Genomic DNA, 17,360 nt, shown 5'->3' with positions numbered 1-17,360 from the left:
AAATACTTCCCCAAAGTCATTTTATTTGCTTTTCTTAATCATTTAACTGATATTAAATCCACATTCTCTCTGATGGATGGTACAGTACCTTGAACTGAATTCAAGCCACCTATCCCATCTCCACCCTCTATAATTTCCACAGCTTTCAAAGGAAGTACTCCCAACACTGACCCCACCCCAACCTGTGTAGACCTCCACTGCAGCACCATTTCCATCAGCGGCTCCCTGCAATACTTCCAGTGGCAATCCAACTCCTGGTCTTGGAGGTGTCTCACATTTTTCGGGACTCAGCATTCTTTCCAGAATTACTAGGGCAGCTTCTCCTCTGCCTAGTCCCGAGTTGCAAACTTTACAACTAACATCCAGGACTGGGACCACAAAGCTCCAAATTGATGACTGGACCATAGATGAGGTAGGGCTACATTCAGTTGGGCTAGTATTCACTCTTCTGTTCTGTTTCTTGCCTATCTTCAATGATGCTGTGGAGCTCGAGTCTCCAGTTGTTTAAATCATAAGTATTGCCATACTGGGAAAGACCGAAGGTCCATCAAGCCCAGCATCCTGTTTCCAACAGTGGCCAATCCAGATCACAAGTACCTGGCAAGATCCCAAAAAAGTACAATACATTTTATGCTACTTATCCCAGAAATAAGCAGTGGAATTTTCCCATTTTAATAATGGTCTATGGACATTTCCTTTAGGAAGCAATCCAAACCTTTTTTTAAACCCCAGTAAGCTAACTGCTTTTACTACATTCTCTGGCAATGAATTCCAGAGTTTAATGCAATTTTTATCTCCCACTACTCTCCATTCTGTCAATTGCTCTATGATCTTTCATTTATGGAAAAAAAACAGTATAAAAATATAAAGGGGGTCCTTTACTAAGCTATGCCAATTTAAAGGGGGTCATTTTATTAAGCTATGACAAGCACTAACGAATGCTTACTGCAGCTAAAAATGCCTTACTGCAGTGTGCGCTCATGCGTCCTGCGGTAGTTTTAGGATTGGCGCATGCTACCCATGTGCTAAAAAATAAATTTTATTTTTTTAGCTCTGGGGGTGGGTCTGGGAACAGAAAGTGGGTGTGCTCTGCACTAGTCAGTTAGTGCAGCTACAAGCTGTGTGCTAACCGATTAGCTCGTGGTTAGCGCATGAGCCCTTAACGCCTACAAAGCAAGTGGTGGCAGGGAATCACGTGCTATTGGCCACTTACTAATGGGAAAATTAGTGTGTGACCATTAATACAGAAAATAGCAAAATTAGCCAATTTACTGTTCAGTAAAAATGGCCTTAGCACATGGGAATGATCTGCGTAAGGACGTGCTAAGGCCACTTTTTACTGCAGTTTGGTAAATGGCCTCAAATTGACATGGGAAGGACAATTCTACAATTGGGTGCCTGCACAGTTATGCACTCACCAAGAAAATTGACACTTATGTATGTAATTGCTCTATGGTCTAGTCTATAAGGTAGTTCGTAAGTACCTTGGCATGTAATTGCAAGGGAGTACATGTGGATGGAGCAAGGGAAGGGTATGGGTGTGTCTCCAGATTATGTGCATAACGGGCGTATCTGCGTGGGGCCTCAGGGGCCTGGGCCCCAGCAGATTTCGCCCTGGACCCCCCTACCGCTGCCAACCCTCCCCCTCCGTTGCTCGCCTACCTTCTCTGGCGGGGGACCCCAACCCCCGCCAGCCGAGGTCCGCGTCCTCCTGCCCCTGCCGGCTGCCTTTAAAGAATTCCGTCAGCTGGCGGGGGACCCCCAACCCCCGCCAGCCAAGCCGAGGTCCTTTCATTTTTCCACTGAAGCTGGCGCCGACGAAAGTTTCTTTTGAGTCTGACGTCGCTGCACGTTGTACGTGCAGGACGTCAGACTCAGAAACAGCTTCATTCTGTTTCTGAGTCTGACATCCTGCACGTACAACGTGCAGCGACGTCAGACTCAAAAGAAACTTTCGTCGGCGCCAGCTTCAGTGGAAAAATGAAAGGACCTCGGCTTGGCTGGCGGGGGTTGGGGGTCCCCCGCCAGCTGACGGAATTCTTTTAAAGGCAGCCGGCAGCGGCAGGAGGACGCGGACCTCGGCCGGCGGGGGTTGGGGTCCCCCGCCAGCGAAGGTAGGCGAGCAACGGAGGGGGAGGGTTGGCAATGGCAGTGGCTGGGGGAGGGGGATCGGCAATGGCGGCGGCGGTGGGGGGGGGGCTATAATGTGCCCCCTCACTCTGGCCCTGGCCCCCCCTACCGCTGCAGTTCAGATACGCCCCTGGTACATAACATACAGAATATTGATCTGGTGTAAACGGTCACACCTAAATAGAAGTGGGCCAATTTGAGTTTACACTAATATTCTATAATGGCATCTTAGCGCACAGCAGTGGCGTAGCCATAGGTGGGCCTGGGTGGGCCGGGGCCCACCCACTTAGGGCTCAGGCCCACCCAACAGTAGCACACGTTTAGTGGTAGCTGGTGGGATCCCAAGCTTGGCCAGCTGAAGACTTCCTCCTGATGGTAACGAAAATGCTACTCTCCATGATACCGGCACCTGCGTATGTTCAGTATTCAGAGCATGCCTGCTGCAGACTGCCAAGGTGGAAAGAAGCGTTTTCCCACCAGCTGAGATATTTTTTGGGTGGTGGTTGGGGGGGGGGGGAGAACAATTGGTGCCCACCCAGTTCTTTCTTAGGACCACCCAAAATCTGTTGTCTGGCTACGCCCCTGGAGCACAGATGCCCTTATAGAATTGGTGCTCACCCTCAGCATTGTTGCATCTAACTGGAGACACTAAGGGGCCCTTTTACTAAGCCACGTAAGCGCCTATGTGCGCCCAACGTGTGTAAATTTGGAATTACTGCCTGGCTACCGCGTAGCCCGGGTGATAATTTCATTTTTTACACGCGTCCACTACGCGCGACTGAAAATAATTTTGATTTTCTGGTGAGTGGCGCTAACCGGGCAGTAAAAAGGCATTCAAACGCGTGTAGATCATTACCGCCCGGTTAATGCGTGAGACCATACTGCTAAGTCAATGGCTGGTGGTAAGGTCTCAGACCCAAAATGGACGTGCACCAATTTTCATTTTGTCGCACATCCATTTTCGGCCAAAATTTTAAAAAGGCATTTTTTACAGGTGCACTGAAAAATGGATCTGCCCATGTCCAAAACATATGCTTACACTAGTGCAGACCATTTTTCAGCGCACCTTAGTAAAAGGACCCCTAAGTTACAGAATTCCTTCCCTTTTACTTCGTTATCCAAATGGCTCAATGTCATTCAATCCTGATTTTATCCAGTTGCATGCATCAGACTTGTAGTTCTGCTTTCTTTTGTAATGAAATCCTTACTCTCCAGTTACTGGCAGAAGGAACCGAATTTGCATGCCATTGAAATATGGTTAAAGTTCAGAACAGCTTCAGGGATTCTGGTCAGGGGAAAGCAAGTGCTTCAAGGTTGTTGAAGACTGGTATTGTAGTCAATAAGGAAACCTCTCCTCTCACACCAGTTTGTTTTGTGGGGGTTTTTTTTTTTTTGTGCTCCATCTTTGGGGTCAACCTTGGAGTATGAGTCAGGCAGATGTAAGGGCTTATGCTGAAAGAATGCCCCCACACCAAAGGGTTCTTGTGTTTTCAGATCCTTTTATTTTTCCATTTGGATTGGTCCTGGTCTCTCTTTACTACTTCTTGCTGGTTTTTGCCAATGTGCTTTTCCAGATCTCAGTTTGTATTTTCTGCTTCTTCCTGCTCCCTTCCTCTCCTTTCATCTATTGCTGAGATCCTTTTCATCCTTTTTCTGCATATTTTCAACTGCCATTTTAGATTTTATTCCTCCTTGAAATTCTCAAATGTTCAGTCTCCCTTTTCACCTACTTATCAGCTTTCCATTTCCTCCTTATTTCCCTAGACCTCCCATTCCCCACATCTGTCTTATGCCTTCCTGAGTCTCCTATTCTCCCCATCTCTCACCCACTGTATCATACCCTCAATACTTATTCCCTCCCCAGTTTCAAGTACCTTCCTCTGCCTCTCATTCCCTTACCAGACCCAGCTCCTTCTCTGTCACTCCTTCCCTTTCTACCCGTTGGTACAGTGCCTTGTAAAAGTCTTGGTAAAAGTGGAGCTTTCTGGTCTCAGTGCTAAGATGTATGGTGTAAAAGAAACACAGCACATCACCATGCTAACACCCTCCCTACAGAACAGCATGATGGTAGTAACAAATAGGGTTGCCAAATGGCCAGGTTTCAGCTAACTTGGCCAGTATTTCAATGACCAGGTCGGCTGCTTGCAGACCCTTAAAACCGGCAATTAAAAGCGCTTTCTTTGCCTCCAATGGTGAGGGCTAGAACTGCTGACATCTCTTCCTCTCTCTCCCTCCTCCCTCCCTCAGGGTCCAGCATCTCTGCTGCTGCCTTTTCCTCTCTTCCCTCCCCCCATGGGTACATCCAGCATCTCTCCCTCTCCCATCATACTCCCCCACCCCCTAGTCCTAAAAATATGCCTTGATATTTCACAGCTGCAGCAATTCAGGCAGGTGGCCTCTGACTGGTTCCAGGGCCTTCCATCCCTCAGCTAGTTCTACCTTCTATGATGCAATATCCTGTTGCCATGTGGACAGGACATGGCTGAGGGAAGGCAAGTGACTTACCCAGAGTCACAAGGAGCTACAGTGGGAAATAAATAAATACAATACCTTTAATTGTGTAATTAATCATGATTAAAATTTTAATCAAACTGCAGCCCTAATTGGGATGTTTTTCCTGATATGAAAGTGTGTATTCTGTATGTGTATTTTAATAGTTTTTTTTTTTTTTAATTGTAAAAATTTTAGCTTTAATGTTTAGTTGTCCTTGCAATTTATAAGCCTTTAAGCACCCTAGTATAGAATACTGCCATCCACGCAGGTAAGTATACACATTTGCATGAATAGCAGCCACATGCTCAACATTATTCAATTATGTATGCATACAAGCTGCTTAGTGCATAAATGCAATAGGGGCAGTCACATGGGAAGAGCATGGGCAGGCCATAGTTGTGTCTTTATTTACTTACTATTTCTTGATATACCACAACAGCCATTACTGGCTTCAATGTGGTTTACAATAATAGACAAAATAAAATGTAGAGAAAAGAGAAGAGGAGGATTAAAAAGGCAGTAGTGAGGTTATGAACCATCCTGTTGAGCTTTTGGGAAAGTTAGAAAGAAGAAATAGGTCTTGAGGCAGCCTTGAATTTAGGATAGGAGTATTTCAGATGGAAGTGTAGTGGGAGAGTGTTCCAAAGTTTGGGGCCTATGTAACTGTGGGTGGAGACTCGAGTTATGTCGAGACAGATGAGGGAGGAGGAGGAAGTACAAGTTGGCCAGTGTTGATGGAGCAGAAGGTTCTAGGGGGGACATATGGAATAAGTAATCAATTCATATAGTCGGGTGATTTGTGCCATTATCAGTGGTCTGATGAGGCATAGGTGTGGTATATGGGACCTTCCGCTTCTTTGGCAGAAGTACCCTGGAGTTTTCCACAGAGCACCAGTTTCTCTACTTCCATTTGCTGGTAGGAAGGAGAAACAACTCAATCATACAGGATGGTGAAGCAGGACTAAAAAAAAGGAAATTAACAGGTATAACTAAATTTCACCATAGTATCTCTTTTGCATCGTATGAAGTGCAAATCTCCAAGTCGAGTTGGCTTGCAACAAAGAAGCAAATACTTTGTAACAGTGACAGCTCATTAAGGGACTCCTTTACTAAGCTGTGATAAGCACTATCGCATATTTACCGCAGATTAAAATCCACTGCCGCGAGGTACAGACATCCCGCAGTAGTTTTTCATTTAGCGTGCGCTACCCATGCACTAAAATATAGAAAATATATGTTACCCTGGGGGTATGTTTGAGAGCGGAGAGTAGGCATGCCTAGCCTAATTGGTTAGTGCAGCTGAATCTCTGTGTGCTAACTGATTGGTGCATGGTTAGCGTGGGAGCCTTTACCGCCTAGTAAATAGGTGGTGTTAAGGGCTCCCACACTAATGGTTACACACTAATGGGAAAATTAGTGTGTGACCATTAATACAGAAAATGGGAAATGAAGCCATTTTACAGCTGCGCTAAAAGTGGCCTCAGCATGCAGGAAAGCCCTGTGCTATATACTGCAGGCCAAATTTTAGTGCAGCTTAGTAAAAGAGCCCCTAAACTTGAAGACCTGTCCTATACAATGAGTATCATCCATGGAGGCTGCAAAGATATTTCAGGGTAGGGGCCTTCATGAAAGGGGGTACAATTTTGGCCACTTATAGAACACTGGGAAAACTTTTGTGGATGGACCACATTAAGCATAATATTTCCATTCACATACATGATTCACTATTCTCAACAACTACCAATAAATGCTTTGACATCAATTGCATAGGCACAACATCTACAATGTTGGATATCCATGCACAGTATTTGATTTTTTAGATGTGTTAGCTGTTCAGAGTGTACTAATATCCAATGAAGTGACTAAATGTTAATATACATGTGATGTGAAATTTATACTCAATCATGCAATTTTCAAATGCTTAACTATAAATTATATATATATATATATATATATATATATATATATATATATATATATATATATATATATATATAACAACTGTTAATGCTTATAAATCTTTATTCCATTATTGCACTTACATATTCACAATATTGTTCATTATTTGTTAAAATCCACAAATAACACCACTCACTCTTCACTCATTCATACAATACCTATACATATATCCCCAACTGTATGCTGTACTTCGATCCCGTTTTGGGCACCATCAATTTCTATGGGGACAAACCGGTATAGCGCACCACTGATATGTGCAAAATTCGCTTATATGTATGGTTTAAGACCGCTCCTCTGCAGGAAAGACTCTGCATAAGCGCGTGCACAGAATATGGAAGCCGATTGGCGCATGACAACTGAGATTTCAAATTTACTGCTCCTTTAACTGCCACAGGCAGAATACGCAAAAGAATGTTGTTAGAGTGTACACTGGAGTCGTCGCACAACTGTAAGACTTGAACACTGGCTGAACGAATAGAAGTTCTTAAAAAATTAGAAAACAAACAAAGTCAAGCATCTATTGCTAAAGAATACGATGTCAATCCCAGTCAAATTTCACGTATCTTGAAGCAGAAAGACCAGCTTCTGGAAGACTGGCAAAACAATACAAATCCACACAGGAAACGAAAATGGGCGGGAAAAGCTGAGGAGGTAGAAGATGCTCTTCTTCGGTGGTTTTCTCAAGTCAGGAGCAGACAGTTTCCTGTCAGTGGTCCACTGCTTATAGAGAAAGCTAATCAGCCAGCTGAAAGTCTTGGACTAACTGAATTCAAAGCCACTGTTGGATGGTTGGAAAGATGGAAGGAGAGGAACAACATAAAATTCAAGAAACAGCATGGTGAAAAACAAGACGCTGATGACTTTGGTGCTGAAAATTAGGTTGTTTCAGTTCTTCCAACCATCTTGAATGGGTTTGCACCTCGTGACATTTTCAATGCTGATGAAAACGGTCTCTACTGGTGAGCGATTCCTGATGGAACACTTGCATTCAAACAAGCCGAAACTAAAGGAGGTAAAACATTGAAGGACTAACTGACAATCCTCCTTTGCTGCAATATGGATGGGAGTGAGAAGTTGGAACCACTCGTCATTGGAAAGAACAAACAGCCTTGTTGCTTCAAGAATGTTAAGCGACTTCCTGTGTCATATGAGGCTAACGCAAATTCATGAATGACTAGGGAAATTTGGAAGCAGTGACTAAAGAAGTTAGACACTGGAATGCGGGCACAAAAGCGTCAGATTTTGTTGCTTTATGATAATTGTGCTGCACACAGTGATGATGTCAGGCTGTCTAACGTCAAGGTGGTCTTCTTGCCACCAAATACTACCTCTCTGATCCAACCTATGGATCAGGGCATAATAGCCAATTTCAAACAACATTATCGGGCTCTTGTGCTACGTCGTCTGATGAGCATTATGGATGACCAGACTGGCAAGGATAAACGTGCTGTTGAACTGGCTCATAATCTACCACTGTTGGATTCAAGCCTGGAATCATGTTACACAGGCAACCATTGTGAACTGCTACAAGCGGGCAAGCTTTGTTAGGGATGTGGAGAGGGATGAAACAGATGTAGCTGTTGCAAACACGTCAGATGAACAGGCTATTGACATCCCAGTCTGTGTTACTAAAGAGGAGTTTCATCACTACGTAGTTGTTGATTACGATCTACAAACAGCTGATGACAGCACTGATGTCCAGAAATGTGCCTACATGCAGGCAACGGCTGATGATGAAACAGATAATGAAATGAGCAGCGAGGCACATGCTGACGAAATTCAACAACCTCCTGTCACTTTTGGAAGAGCGCTGGAGAGTCTCAACACTTTGCGGGCCTATCTGGAGGCCACTGGATGTCAGTGCTATGACAGTTTTTACTGTCTGGCAGACGTAGTCTATGGAACTCACAGACACAGGAGTGTAGAGAGGACTATGACTGATTACTTCAAGTAAGCCTAACGTCAGTTAGTGGAGACTGTATACTGTACGTATAATAAACAGTACTGTACATATGTTTATCAGATGTCAAGCTTCTTTGGTTCAAATCGGTTAAGTGCACGCTCCGGTTAACAGCATGTATTTCTTTGGTCCCAGACCCTTGCACTTAAGTGGATTACACTGTATGTATATATATATATATATATATATATATATATATATATATATATTGTGATATCCCCCTTCTCACTCAGGGTGACCTGGTTCTCAATATGCAGATCATTTGCAAATTAGTGTGCTACCCCTTCTCGCTCAGGGTGACCTGGTTCCCACTAAGCAAATTAAACAGGTCTCACCAACTGCATATTTCTCAGGCAACTCTTTATTCCAGCCCCTGAGCACACTTCTTCTAGCTTAATACTTTATACTTTCATAGATCTTCACACTGAGCCTCCCCACACAGATACATGGGCTCAGTACTACACCAATACTTTGGGGACTCTCAACCCCAGGCTTTGCAGCCTGCTTCTCTCAGTACTTTGGACACACAGTCCCCCCTTTGAACCCACAGTTCTGGACACACAGTCCCCCCTCTTTGAACACATAGTTCCACAGTTCTGGACACACAGTCTTTTCTTCTTTGGACACACAGTCCCTCCACTGAACACACAGTTCCTGTAAATACTGAGGACACACTGTCAAACACTAATGCTTTAGGAACTTCTTACCCCAGGACTTTCAGCCTGCTGATCTCCTCTGGACACCCAGTCCACCCCAAGTCCATAAAGTTAGCCAGTATCTTTCAGGGGCTCTCTCTTCTTCTGCTGCTAGCTCACTTCCCTTCCTTTCACAACTCAGGTGGGGTATAAAGTGGTTAATTAGCTACACAGGACCCAGCCCATAACCGCCTGCACCTGTGGACCTCCCAGGGCTCTCCCTGGTCCTAGCGACCTCCATCTTCTTCTAGCGCCCTCTAGTGGCCTACACCGTATAGGACACCCTCTTACATATCACAATATATATATATAATAGGTGCTCAGTAATCAATGGTGGTCTCAGCTGATATAGCTCTGTGGGGCTATTAAAACTGTTGACTCCTCATTCAATCATTGCACCAAAAGTGGTTCTAAGAATATTATATAATAGAATAAAAGCCACTTATCTGATCGAGGGGCCGGATAACACCTGTGCTGGATTGTAGAGCTTCCAATATAACCACCGTAATCTCTGGTATTTCAATAATCAAAGAATATTCTGTAAAGAAATGTGCCTCACCAAATCACCACTAAAAGCTGCAGCAACTGCGTGGTGTCAAAAAACTTCATGACTTGAAGAGTCCGAAAACAAAGTATCCCAACAAAACTGAAAAAAATATATTCTCCAATCAAAAAAGGAGAACAAAACGGATGTCTTCAAGAAAACAACAAGAACTAAAGCAGCAATCCTTCCAATAATGCAGGGCTTATTGTGAAACATCGCTTATAAATCTAAATGTCTCTGCTGAATCCTGCTGCATTAATCTCCACGTGGTTGCAAACTGTCACAATTCAAATCCATTCAAAAGATGAGTGTGAACATGCGTTCCAATCTACGGATAAATTCTACCAAAAATACTGGTCTCAAAGATCTTTGCCAATGTATACCGATCTCAGAATGTGACAGATATATTTGAATCTGCCTTGTTTTTAGCTATTGCATTCAATGCCTTGTGTTGTTTGCCCCCTAAGCCTGTTACCCATATAAAAAAAAGGGGTCATGAGCACAGGCCTTGAAAGCTAGTTACAGATATAGAAAAGTGTAACACCTACAGCCTATTTGTGGATATTCATTTCTACATATCCAAGCAAATGAACTACACTATATTTTTCTAGTGGGGACGACTGAAATTCAGTAGAAATTAACACCATTAACATACGTTGTTGGCCATGTGAAAACAGAGGCTGCTTTGACACAGTCAGAATGGTACCAGGATTTAGATTTCCACACAAGATTTTCATTCTTTTTTTAAGCTTGCCAACTTAAAGCAAGAAAAAGTTGCAGGCCCCTCATGCTCACACAAAAGAGAAGAAACAAGCATGAAATCCCCAGTAAAACTAGCCACAGAAGAACGAGTTCACTTTTTAGTTCTCCTCAGACCATGTGGCTCTGGCATTAGAAAACCATGCACTCAACCTTCAGATCTTGTGTGCACTTCTTTGCATCTGGGTTTAAATGCCGGCTGGCCCCATTCCTGTTTTTTTGAAGACTGGGCTTATTGTAAATCATTTGTTTTGGAAAGAGAAGCTTACTGGCAATTTGTCCCATGGGAAAATAAGCGCCAGTGTGTTACACAAACAAAAGAATACTGAAAAGTCACTGGCAATGCTTTGAATCATCTTTTTAGAAGGCAACTGGCATTTATTTTATAATGCATGTGCTTTTGTGCATGTGAGAATGTGCAAATAACTCCATGGCACTGTGCTGTTTTGGGGTTTAAAGTGTTTTGGGGGTTCCACCAGTCTCTCACAGCTTCAGAGGCTTTCTCACTCTTACTTTTGGCAAGTTCACTAAAGGAAATGTTCTAGAAATGTAGTTTCACAAATCACTCACCCTTCCTACCCAAGCAAGATATAGTAGACCTAGAAAAGGTTTAGAAAAGAGCAACAACAATGATAAAGGGGATACAGGATCCCCCTTGTGAAGAGAGGCTATACAGGCTACGACTTTTCAGCCAGCAGAGAAGACAACTGAGAGGGGATATAAGTTTATAAAATCATGAGCTGACTGGAGTGAAATGGTTTAAATAGGGAAACATTTTTAATCGTTCAAACAGCAAAACACGAGAACAGTTCATGAAACTAATAGCCAGCAGACTGAAAACAATTTACAAAGCCTTTTTTTTTCATTGAGCACATAATTAATATGTGGAATCTGTTGCCCGATGATGTGATCATGACTATCATAAGGGGATTCAAAAGAGGTTTGGACAAGTTCCTGGAGGAAAAGTCCATAACAATTATTATCCCAGTAGACTTGGAAGAGCCTTTACTCACCCCAGAAATGAGCAATAAGAAGGACTCATTCAGGAATCAATCCTTTGGTTACACTTTCATTTGATTTTCTCAGCACCCACACACACTCCTGTTTTCCTTTTATCAACCAAACAGCAATCAGAATTTCACTCCATCTCTTTTTCCACAACAAACACAACTGAACCTGAAATATAACCTTTCCTACCTAAAAGGACTTTCCTTACAGACAGCAACTTACTCTAATATCTCAGCTCTTTCTCCGAGCCCCCCTCCACTTTAATATAGCAGCTAAAATTCCTCTTTGAGCCTGCTGCTTGAGCCATCACCCAATCAAATTGCACTTAGCTGTCTCCAGGCGTCCTGCTAATTGCCATGTACACTTTTCCTGCAAACATGCTCATAATGTACAGAAACTTTCAACTGGAAACATTAACAGATTTTAATCAATCACTGCTATTTATTTTTTTCACTCCCCAGTCTTATTTGCACACCCTGTCCAAAGTTCTCTTTAATTTTATCTCTGTAAGTTTATCTTGATTTAAGAGTTCTTTTCCTAGCAGACATATGTATAGCACTGGCTCTGTCCTGAGAAACAGCTTCATCCCAGTTAGAGTCTGTCTAATTCATAAAGGAGCTCTCACAGAATGCCTAGCCACCTGCTTGGGGTTACCTTGTAGCCACATAGAGGGCCTATCCCCAGCACAGCTGAGGTCCGCCTGCACCTGCTGCTCATGCTGTACACTAGCACCCTTCTCCCACCAACTGGGTCACAACCGCCTCTGGGTAAGTCTCCTGCTCACAAATTAATCCCAATAATTTCTAGGTTACTGGTGCCACACTTCCAGTGGTCCCACAGTTCCCAGAAAGTTCTCACAGACCCAACACACAAACACCAGGATTCTTTATCAGTCCAGGCAAACAGGGCAAACAAACAATTATGTTTATTCTCTTAAGAAATATTGAATAGTGGAACAAAATAGTGTAATTGGCAAACAATAACAGGTAACTGAAATATGGATCAATTATAACACTAACTAAACACTTGCATACTTCCTAGAAAGTACCTGGGGAGATCAGGACATATATCTGTTCACAGAGCTTCAGCAGAGAGATCTCTCTCTCCTTCTCCCGGGCTCAAACTGAAGCAACAGCCAGCATCAGCTGGGTAATTTCAAACTCCAGGCCAATCAGAGCCCATAACAGTCAAGTTTCAAATAAAAACTGGTTACATCACTGCAAGGCACTTCCTATTATCTGTGTGCCAACTAAAAGAAAGAAAAGTCAGTCCTTTGTAACAGCTTTAAGCATAAACATGCACCATCTGCTGGCCAAACAGGAGAAATACACTTGACACATTTAAGAAAGGAAAATATCCAATACATTTTACAGGCTTAAACACACTATTTCTTCACAGGGGCCCTTTTTACCAAGCTGCAGTAAAAGGGGCTCTGCACAGTGGGTAAAAATGACCAAAAATGAAATGGCCATGCAGTAAGTTTGCACCTGCCGTGCAGCCATTTTGGGGAGGGATCACTTACTGCCACTCACTGAGGTGGCTGTGGAAATATTTTTCAAGTATTTCTGCTAGTGCTGGAAATACCATGCACTGGGGGTGGAATACTACCAGAACCTGTGTTGGGCTGGCGATAGTTCCAGTTTGCCGCACGGTAAGTCCGCAGTAGGCTTACTGCTGCTTAGTAAAAGGACCTCAAGTTTAAGAGTGGGAACAGTGCTGCAATTTTTGGTGGGCCTGGGCCCACCTGTGACTAGGTCTTGCCACTAGTCCCAGCCTTGTCTAGCCCTGTTCTGTCCCATCTGGATCCAGTTCTTGCCCTGCCTTGTTTTGCCTTGTCTGGGCCCAGTTCTAGCCTTCTTTCCTTGTCTTGCCTTTTTTTTTTTGGTTACATTTGTACCCCACGCTTCCCACTCACGGCAGGCTCAATGCAGCTTACATGGGGCAATGGAGGGTTAAGTGACTTGCCCAGAGTCACAAGGAGCTGCCTGTGCCGGGAATCGAACTCAGTTCCTCGGTTCCCCAGGACCAAAGTCCACCACCCTAACCACTAGGCCACTCCTCCTTATCCTGTTGGGTCCAGTTCTAGCCCCATTGCCTTGCTTTTCCTTGCCTTGTCTGGATCCAGTTCCAGTTCCTGTCTTGCCTGTCCTACCATTTACCACATCTGGGTAAGAAGAGCTCTGGAGTTGGTTCGTCATTTGGTCAACCTCTACTCTTTCTTGGTTTGAACACCTAAACTTATGCAGTTTAGCGCTTTACCCATTATTTCACTGCTGTTGCTCTTCCCCCTCCATTTAGCATCTCAGCAACTCATTTTTTCCATTGACTCATCCCCTTCAACAAAGCAAGAAAAAGCTGTGGGTCCTTCATGCTGACACAAAAGAGAAGAAACAAGCATGAAATCCTCACTAACACCAGCCACAGAAGAAAGATCTAACTTTTTTACTTCTCCTCAAACCACGCTTTAAAGCCCCAGCATTAGAAAACCACACACTCGGCCTTCAGGTGTTCTGTGCACGTATCGTTTATTAAAATGTGCTATAACGCTTTGCTTACTCAGATCTCAGCAGTTTACAACTTCTTTGCATCTGGGTTTAATAGCTAATATCTTCATCACCACTGGATTTACATCCGCAGTGTACAATGCTAAAATCCTTTGTGTGGTAGCGCTATATAAAAATAGTAGTAGTAGTGTGTTTGGCAGCCATACTAGTGCAGAAAACTGTGCATAGAACATGCACCAAGTTCTGTATTACTCCTGGCGCTTTACAGCAGCAGGCCTCAGACACTGGGCTGTGGGACAGAAGGAAGGAGGGATCCTGTTTACTGAGAGATGCCATGACTGCATCTCTAGTGGAGCTGTAATAAATAAATAAATAAATAAATAATCAGCAGGACATTAGGACCCATCAGACAGCTGGTGCTAGGAGCCCGCTTTTTGTATAGTTACATAATTATTTCACATCCCAGATAGCAAGCAGCAGAAGAGATAGCACAGTATCTGCATCCCTAGCAGAAGGGAGAACTGTGAGTACAGACAAGAAAGAAATGCCCCTTGATATAGCTATTTTTTTTCTTCTGAGCTCCATTGTAGATATCTGGAAGAATGCAAAACTGTATCCCAATAGAGCCTGGTTGGAAAGGTAACCATAGCAACCAAAGAAGGTTGCCATTACTAAAGGTCGGAGGCTCAGTAGCAGGACAGGTTAGTCAGTACTACCTAAAGACATCATTTGCCTTGCACAAGCTCATCCCGTTTTCCTCTGGTTTCTACCTCCATTACTGTCACCCTGCCACACTATAGAAATTACAAAGAAAATATACACAGTTAACCTATTACTGCCAAGGATATTTGCCACCTCCAGGGTTAAAAGAATTTGGAAGGTTTTTGTGGGAAGCAGTTACAGCAACGCTTTCAGTGTGTACACAGATAATGCAGATTTTGTTATTTTCAGCACAACATATGGCTTTCTTTTCAAGTGACATGCCTGGTGACATATACCAGGGGAAAACTGGGAGCAGATACTATGTATGCAGTGCCAATAAGGCCCACTCTTCTTTGACAATGAAAGCAGTAACTGAACAAGTGAGATTCCGTTTGTATTTTCTGAAATTAGACTTGTTAAATGTATATAAAGAAAAACGGCATAGTGTTTTTATCTATACCCTGCTGGAGCCAGCCTGGTGACTCACTGGTAAGTGCTGTATACTTAGGGTTAACAGATGGCTCCAGGTCATCAGAGACAGACTGAGCCAGTCCTGGTTGGTTTTAACCCCAGGAAATGTAGGCTAAATAAACATTGGCTCTGCCTTTCCATAATGACCTTGAGGGATCTACTAACATGGTGGCAATTCTAGAACTTGGTGCCACATGTTAGGTAGCCCGATGGTGTGAGATGAACACCCGTTCTATAACGGCATTTGGGTACCATGATACAGTTATACGTTTCAAATTTATTAGAAGCAGTTTAGCACTGGGATCTTGGATTGACCACTGTTGGAAGCAGGATACTGAGCTTGATGGACCTTTGGTTTGTCCCAATAGGGCTATTCTTATGTTCTTATGTTATGTTCTTTCTACCCCGCCCATCTGACAGGCCATCTGGTTGACTTACAACCTAATAGTAGGTGTGGAGGCGACAGATCACAAAGAGACAAGACAGGGTAAAAGGAAGGTAGGGGAATGATCTACAATATAGATAGGAAAGTGGGGGAGGGGAGAAATACAGAGGGTACGCAACCATATAAGCAAGCTCACTATTGAATGCTAGAATAAACTGCCACCAGGTACACCAACCCTTGAACTGGTGTAACTGATGGCTTGTAAATCTGAAAAGGGTGCATATAACTTACAGTATTCTGTGAGTTACAAGAGTATCTGAGAGCCCCGTCCATTCTTTGCCTATATAGATGCCCACCATGCAGTTACACACTATCCCCAAAATTCTACAAATGAACCTCTCCTCTCAGTCCCTCAGGACTGTCCATCTTCTTGCAAGTCAACCTGCCACACTAATAACTGCCTCTCCATGCAGTGTAATTAAATAAGATTGGGGTCGATATTCAAAAGGGTTTAACCAGGTAGGAGAGGCTCCTGTCTGGTTAAACCCCGCTGAGTCAGCCAGCTGCCAATATTCAGTGGCACTTAACTGCTTAGTGCCACTGAATATCACCACTAACTGGCCATCACCTAACCAAGCTGGGGGCAAAGTGGCAACTTAGCCTGCTGGCAGCAATATTCGGTCTGCTAACTAAGTAACTGCATAAAGTTAGGATAGCAAAACAGCTGTCCTAAAATTATGCAGTGAGTTAACTAGGTAACTGAATATTGGCTGGTGCCTGGTTAACTTCCGGGACAGTCGACATACACAGATATTCAATGCTGGGAGCCATGCATGCCCTGGCATCCCTTCTATCTGTCATATCCTCAATCTTTCACTTTCTGCTGCAACTGTTCCTAATGCCTTCAAACATGCCGTAGTCACACCATTCCTCTAAAAACCTTCATTGGACACTACCTGCTCTTCCAACTATCACCTCATTTCCCTCCTCCCTTTCTTATCCAAGCTACTTGATCTTTCCGCTGCTTTTGACACTGTCAATCACAGCATACTTCTCGATACCCTGTCCTCACTTGGATTCCAGGGCTCTGTCCTTTCCTGGTTCTCTTCCTACCTCTCCCTCCGCACCTTTAGTGTTCACTCTGCTGGATCCTGTTCTACTTCTATCCCTCTGCCTGTTGGCGTACCTCAGGGTTCTGTTCTTGGTCCCCTCCTCTTTTCTATCTACACTTTTTCCCTTGGTTCATTAATCTCATCCCATGGCTTTTCTTACCATCTCTATGCTGATGACTCCCAAATCTACCTTTCTACCCCTGATATCTCACCCTGCATCCAAACCAAAGTTTCAGCGTGCTTGTCTGACATTGCTGTCTGGATGTCTCACCGCCACTTGAAATTAAACATGACCAAAACCGAGCTTCTCATTTTCCCCCCCAAACCCACCTCCTCACTCCCCCCGTTTTCTATTTCTGTTGATGGCTCTCTCATTCTCCCTGTCTCCTCAGCTCAAAACCTTGGGGTCATCTTTGACTCTTCTCTCTCCTTCTCTGCTCATATCCAGCAGATCGCCAAGACCTGTCGTTTCTTTCTTTACAACATCCGTAAAATCCGCCCCTTTCTTTCCGAGCACTCTACCAAAACCCTCATCCACACCCTTGTCACCTCTCGTTTAGACTACTGCAATCTGCTTCTAGCTGGCCTCCCACTTAGTCACCTCTCCCCTCTCCAATCGGTTCAAAACTCTGCTGCCC

The sequence above is a fragment of the Microcaecilia unicolor genome, chromosome 2, assembly GCF_901765095.1.
Source record: "Microcaecilia unicolor chromosome 2, aMicUni1.1, whole genome shotgun sequence".
NCBI lineage: Eukaryota > Metazoa > Chordata > Amphibia > Gymnophiona > Siphonopidae > Microcaecilia > Microcaecilia unicolor.
The sequence above is the reverse complement of the archived record's forward strand: the minus strand, read 5'-3'. Positions refer to the sequence as shown.